The 7,638-nt window shown below is 33.2% G+C and overlaps 1 pseudogene; it reads left to right on the top strand.

The window, feature by feature from the left end:
* The first annotated feature begins 612 nt into the window (after positions 1 to 612).
* On the top strand, positions 613 to 7,274 carry LOC113175510 (E3 ubiquitin-protein ligase RNF13 pseudogene; annotated as a pseudogene).
* Positions 7,275 to 7,638: the final 364 nt, after the last annotated feature.

Here is a 7,638-nt window from a genome sequence, read left to right as displayed (position 1 = left end):
TTTCAACCTGCGTCAAGTGGATACAATTTCTTCTCAGTAACACATGGATTCTTCTCTAAAATAGACTATATGTCACAAAGCAACTCTTAGCAAATATAAAAAAGCAGAGATACTACCATGCACTTTATCAGATCATAATGGAATAAAATAGGAAATCAATGACAAAATAAAAAATAAAAAAATTTCTCCATCACATGGAGACTAAACAATATGCTACTGAATGAACAATGGGTTACAGAAGACATTAAGGAAGAGATTAAAAAAATTCTTAGAGGTAATTGAGAACATAGGCACAACATATCAAAATCTTTGGTACTAAGAGGAAAATTCATTGTGTGGAGTTCATTCCTTAAAAGAAGAAAAAGTCAACAAATAAATGTCGTCACACCACATCTCAAATCCCTGTAAAAAGAAGAACAAATCAACAGCAAAAGCAGTAGAAGGCAAGAAATAATTAAAATTAGAGCTGAAATTAATGAAATTGAAACAAAAGAAACAATTGAAAAAATTGACAAAAAAGTTGGTTCTTTGAAAAAAAATAAAATTAAATTAACAGACCCTTAGGTATGCAAACGAAGAGAAGGAGAAAGAGAACTCAAATTATCAGCATACATGATGAAAAAGGTAATTTCACGACAGAAATTACAGATATACAGAGGATAATTAGAAATTATTTTGAAAACTTATACTCCAATAAAATAGAAGACATTGAAGGCATTGACAAGTTTCTTAAGTCATATGATTTGCCCAAATTGAATCAGGAAGATATACACAATTTAAACAGACCAATATCAAGTGATAAAATAGAAGATGCCATCAGAAGCTTACCAACCAAGAAAAGCCCAGGACTGGATGAATACACAGCCAGGTTCTACAAGACCTTTAAAGAAGAACTAATACTAATACTCTACAATTTATTTCAGGAAATAGAGAAAGAGACAGCACTTCCAAACTCATTCTATGAGGCCAATATTACTCTGATCCCAAAACCAGGCAAAGACAAATCAAAGAAAAAAAACTTCAGATCAATATCTCTAATAAACATAGATGCAAAAATTCTCAATAAAATTCTGGCAAATCGAATACAAAAACATATCAAAAAGTTTGTGCACCATGTTCAAGTGAGATTCATCCCAGGGATGCAAGGTTGGTTCAACATATGGAAATCAATAAATGTAATTCAACACATCAATAGACTCAAAGATAAGAATTGTATGATAATCTCAATAGATGCAGAAAAAGCATTTGACAAAATAGTTACTTTTTATGTTCATACACTAGGAAAACTAGGGAAAACAGGAACATATCTCAACATTGTAAAGGCTATCTACACTAAGCCTCAGGCCAACATCATTCTTTTTTAAAATATTTTTTAGTTGTTGATGGACCTTTATTTTATTTATTTGTATGTGGTGCTGAGAATCGAACCCAGTGCATCATTCATGCTAGGCAAGCACACTACAACTGAGCCACAACCCTAGCCCCAGGCCAACATCATTCTAAATGGAGAAAAATTAAAGGCATTCCCTCTAAAAACTGGAAAAAGACATTACTTCTATTCAATGTAGTTCTTGAAACACTGGCCAGAGCAATTAGCTGAAAGAAATTAAAGGGATATGTATAGGAAAAGAAGAATTTAAATTAGCAATATTTGCTGATGATATGATTCTATACCTAGAAGATCCAAAAGCTGCACCAGAAAACTTCTAGAACTTATAAATGAATTCAGCAAAGAAGCAGGATATAAAATCAACACCCATAAATCAAAGGCATTTCTGTATATCAATGACAAATCCTCTGAGAAGGAAATGAGGAAAACTACCCCATTTACAATAACCTCAAAAAAATATAAGATACTTGGGAATCAATGAAAGAGGTGAAAGATATATACAATGAAATCTACAGAACCCTAAAGAAAGAAATCAAAGAAGACCTTGGAAGATGGAAAGATCTACCTTGCTCATGGATAGGCAGAATCAATATTATCAAAATGACCATACTACCAAAAGAACTATACAGATTTAATGCAATTCTCATCAAAATCCCAATGGCATTTCTCATAGAAATAGAAAAAGCAATCATGATATTTATCTGGAAAAATAAGAGATCCAAAATAGCTAAAGCAATCCTTAGCAGGAAGAGTGAAGCAGGTGGAATCACTATACTAAACCTTAAACTATATTACAGAGCAATAGTAACAAAAAACAGCATGGTATTGGCACCCAAACAGACTGGTAGACAAATGGTACAGAATACAGGACACAGAGTCTAACCCACAAAATTACAATTATCTTATATTAGACAAAGGTGCCAAAAACATCATTGGAGAAAAGATAGCATCTTCAACAAATGTTGCTGGGAAAACTAGAAATCCATATGCAACAAAATGAAATTAAACCCCTATCTCTCACCATGCACAAAACTCAACTCAAAGTGGATCAAGGATTTAGTATTAAACCAGAGACTCTGCATCTAATAGAAGAAAAAGTATGCCCTAATCTGCATCATGTGGGATTAGACACTAAGACTCCTATAGTTCAAGAATTAAAACCAAGAATCAATAAATGGGATGAATTCAATCTAAAAAGTTTCTTCTCAGCAAAAGAAACAATCTGTGAGGTGAACATCCTGGGAACAAATTTTTACCCCACACACACCAGATAGAACACTAATCTACTAATCTCTAGGGTATATAAAGAACTCAAAAAGCTAAGCACGAAAAAAAAAAAAAACCAATAAAAATTTTAAAAAATAACCCAATCAAAAAATGAGCCAAGGACCTGAACAGTCACTTCACAGAAGAGGATATACAATCAGTCAACAAATATATGAAAAAAGTGTTCATCATCTCTAGCAATTAGAGAAATGCAAATCAAAACTATTCTAAGATATCATCTCACTCCAGTCAGAATGGCAACTATTATGAAGATAAACAACAAGTTTTGGTGAGGATGTGGGGAAAAGGGTACACTCATACATTGCTGGTGGGACTGCAAATTGGTGCTGCCAATATTGAAAGCTGTATGGAGATTCCTTGGAAAACTGGGAATGGAACCACCATTTGACCCAACTATCCCTCTCCTCGGTCTGTGCTCAAAGGATTTAAAAACAGCATACTACAGGGACACAGCGACATCAATGTTTACAGCAGCACAATTCACAATAGCTAAACTATGGAACCAACCTAGATGCCCTTCAGTGGATGAATGGATAAAAAAAAATGTGGTATATATACACAATAGAATTTTACTCAGCAATAAAAGAGAATAAAATCATGGCATTTGCAGGTAAATGGATAGCATTAGAGAAGATATTGCTAAGTGAAGTTAGCCAATCCCAAAAAAACAAATGCCAAATATTTTCTCTGATATAAGGAGGCTGACTCATAGTGGGGTACAGGGGGAGCATGGGAGGAATAGATGAATTCTAGATAGGGCAGAGGTGTGGGAGGGAAAGGGAGGGGGCAGGGGGTTAGCAAGGATGGTGGAATGTGATGGACATCATCATCCAAAGTACATGTATGAAGACACAAATTGGTGTCAACATACTTTATATACAACCAGAGATATGAAAAATTGTGCTGTATATATGTACCAAGAATTGTAATGCATTTTGCTGTCATTCACTTTTTAAAAAAAAAAATCAATAAAAATTGTGTCTAAGGTAGCATTGAAAGGACAAAAGTCCCAAATTAAAATGATTGTGATCATTTAGGCATTGAAAAAGAAAATAGTAATTCTAAACTCTTGAAGCACATGTAATGTGAAAATATTGAATCTGTAAAGTCCAAATATTTAATATAGAGAATATAAAATGTCAATATAAACAAAATCAAAGAAGGATTAAAATAACAGTATAGACATAGATGGTTATTGGTTTTGTTAAGTGTCAGCCTTTTACAATTAATATTTTTCTATTTCTCTATTTAAATCATAAGTCTGTATTCCATTTTTGTATCCCCTTATTATACAGAGAGAAATTTGATTTCCAAAAACTTGAATTTTTTTTCTCATTTGCAAAATTTCTCCCCAACACCACTACCAAAAATAAACCTAATAAAAATGCCAAGCTTCTTTAGAGTTATTTTGGTGTTTAGATTATACTGTGCTTGAAAGTTTACATATTCTGTTTCTCTGTGTTTATCAAGTTTGTTTAGTTCTGTTCATTTATCTCTGTATACATTTAGTTTTAGTGTTTGTTGTTTCCCAATATTTTCTATTCATTTCTATTTTTGAAAATGTACAAGTCACATCCTTATAAATCTTATCCACAACAGTGACTAGATTTGCCCTCCCAACTGAAATGATTTTTAAATCAATAAAATATATAAGATGATGGATTTCAAGATACTGGGCTTAAGAGAATGAAAGTGACCCCAAGAGAAAGAAATGAGAAATAGATCCTGTTCCCAGCAATCAGAGCAAAAAAAAAAAAAAAAAAAAAAAAAACCTCATAATTCACTAAGCATTAGGAAGGGTGCTCAGATGAGTTTTGCCTCTGAAGTATGACAAATTATTCCTAGATTAATTGCTGCTCTTCTCCTTTCAAACCTTGAAAACAAGATTCACGAGGATCAAAATGATTCCAAGTAACTTAACTGCATCTCAGAACAAAGCTCAAAAAGACCTTTTGGAGTACAAAATAATACAGCATTGGGCAAGGTAAAATTTATCACATCTGACATCCAATAAAAGATTTTAAGGCTGGGGATGCGGCTCAAGCGGTAGCGTGCTCGCCTGGCATGCGTGTGGCCCGGGTTCGATCCTCAGCACCACATACAAACAAAGATGTTGTGTCCACCGAGAACTAAAAAATAAATATTAAAAATTCTCTTTCTCTCTCCTCTCTCACTCTCTCTTAAAAAAAAAGATTTTAAGGCATCTAAAGAGTCAGGAAAATAGGACCCAAAATGAGGAAGAAAGTCAAAGTACAAATCAAAGAGACTAAATTTTGTTTTGTTATGATCAGAGATTGTTGCTTTTAGCTTTTCCTCTTACTGGTACCTACTGAAATTTTCTTCATGACCTGATACATGACCAATTCTGAACATGTATTATGGTCATTTGAAGAGAAGATATATTCTCTATTATTTACTTGTTATATTATTTAGATCTTTTATATTCTTTTCTATTTGTCTGAAAGTCTCCTTCTTTACTAAATGTATTTTGTCCTGAATTCATTTTTCCTATCATCAGGATCATTATGTCTACTTATATTATATTATACTTATATTTTATTATATTATATTATACTTATATTATATTATACTTATATTTTCTCTGTATACAATGGTTCATTACTTTATACTTTAGCCTTTCTGTGGGTTTCACTATGTGAATGAATCTAAAATTTAATAGGTGAGCTCAATCTGAAATTCTTTTTTAATAGGTAAGCTAAGTCCATTTACTTTTACAGAAATGAATTGTTTTGGTAGCAATAATTTCATGCTATTTTATGCTATACTAATATATGCTATGCTATATTTCTAGGTGTGTTTTTGTTTTGTTTTATGGTTATCTTCTAAAATGCTGTGTACCCCCCTTTTAATTCGACTTCTGCTGTTTTTTAATCATTTTAAATAACATCCTGGACTTCCACTTATTAATTTTCTTTGACATATAAAAATTATACATACATATATATATATATATTTTAAGGTATACAGTTTAATGTTTTGATATACATATACATTGTGAAGTGATCACCACATTTTAGCTTATTATATAGATAGATACACACACATACATACACAAATGACAATAAGATATATATGTAGCCTCTATCTTATCATCATTTGTGAATGTGTTTTATGGGTATCAAATATCAATATGGGGGCTGGGGATGTGGCTCAAGCGGTAACATGCTCTCCTGGCATGCATGCGGCCCGGGTTGATCCTCAGCACCACATACAAACAAAGATGTTGTGTCTGCCGAAAACTAAAAAATAAATATTAAAATTCTCATTCTCTCTCTCTCTCTCTCTCTCTCTCTCTCTCTCTCTCTCTCTCTCTCTCTCTCTCTCCTCTCAAAAAAAAATATCAATATGGGTGATAGTTTAAAATACTGTATAGGTTTTGCCTCAATGGTGTTGCCCCTTCTCCAACTTATAGACTGTGGAAGTCAGTGAGGATATTCAGTCATGAAGTCAGAAACAAGACTTCTGCAGAAATTCAGGGGACACATTTCCAGGTGACTATATTTTTGGTGCTGGGAATAGAACCCAGAGCCTCACACACGCTACACAAGCACTCTTCCACTGAGCAATACCCTTAGCCTTTCCAGGTGATTTTACTACTGGATGTTGCTCTTTCCAGAGGGATGCTCATACTGTCAGCTACACAGGTCTACTCTATCCTGACTGTTCAGCTCTTTGCATTCTTAAATCTACTGTCTATAGAAGCAGGCACTTTAGCAATTTAGTATAATTTTGAAAATGCATCTTAGACATTTAGTGATCTTCCAGCAAGATTTGGTTATAGATTTCCAGCTGAAAGTTTAAAAGGTTTTTTGATTAACTCACAACCAGAGAATACTTACAAACCTGTAGTGCCTCCACCAGGAAAAGACAATTCATCTCATACTTTCATATTATTAATTAGAAAACTTTGTAATTTCAATGTAAAAGTTTTAAATACACAGATAGCAGGATACAAAGAAGCCATAACTCACAATGTTGATTCTTATGACCTCATTAGCACAGAATCCAATGACACTCATATTAAAGACAATTGACATTCTGTCTTTATTAATGAAACATCAGCTAATTGCCTTAAAGATAAATTAACAAATGAAAAAGAGGCCACATCATCTTAGTTCCAGAACTTAGACTTCCTCTGGGATACTACCATTCTTCATCAGAGTGGGCATCTCTCTTATCTTGACAATCAGTTTTACCATCACAGTATTTGTTCAGGACAGACAGAACTAGAAGAAATAGACTTCGTAAAGATCAACTTAAGAAATGCCCTATACATAAATTCAAGCAGGGAGATGAGTATAATGTAAAGGCCATTTGTTAGGATAAACATGAAGATGGAGATAAGCTCAGAAGTCTTCCCCATTCCCATGTTTATCACTGCAAGTGTGCAGACCCTTGGCTCACTAAAACAAACAGACAAACAAAAAAACCCTGTCCACTTTGCAAGCAACAAGTTGTTCCTTCTCAAGGTGATTCAGACTGTGACATGGATAATAATCAAGAAGAAAACAAGGTGTCAGAACATACTGCTTTACTTGGACCTTTAGCTTCTGTCAGTGTCCAGTCATTTAGATGATATCACATGCATGAGCTTTGTCAGAATCCCATTCACATCAGAACCTGACAATCTTCAGGCTATGGAAGATCACAATGAAAATACAGATAATAAGTAATACAGAAAATTAGAATTAACAAATATAGTGTTGTAGTCCAATTACAGCTTAATAATGAATGGGATTACAACATAATACTGTTTGACTTTCAGAGGGTTTTATTTTCTTTTATGTTTATTTAAAGGTATGCAGTTTTTTTTCTTTGTTTTTTTTTGTTTTTTGGCTTACAATTTTTTTTTATTTATTTAGTTTTCAGGTCTATCCAATTACTGAAACTGGCATTTTGATGTTAGTATTTATCTCTTGGAGTTACTACTAATAAGTAGA

Source organism: Urocitellus parryii, chromosome X (assembly GCF_045843805.1).
Source record: "Urocitellus parryii isolate mUroPar1 chromosome X, mUroPar1.hap1, whole genome shotgun sequence".
Lineage (NCBI taxonomy): Eukaryota > Metazoa > Chordata > Mammalia > Rodentia > Sciuridae > Urocitellus > Urocitellus parryii.
Note: the sequence above shows the minus strand (reverse complement) of the source record. Positions and strands in the feature narration are given on the sequence as shown.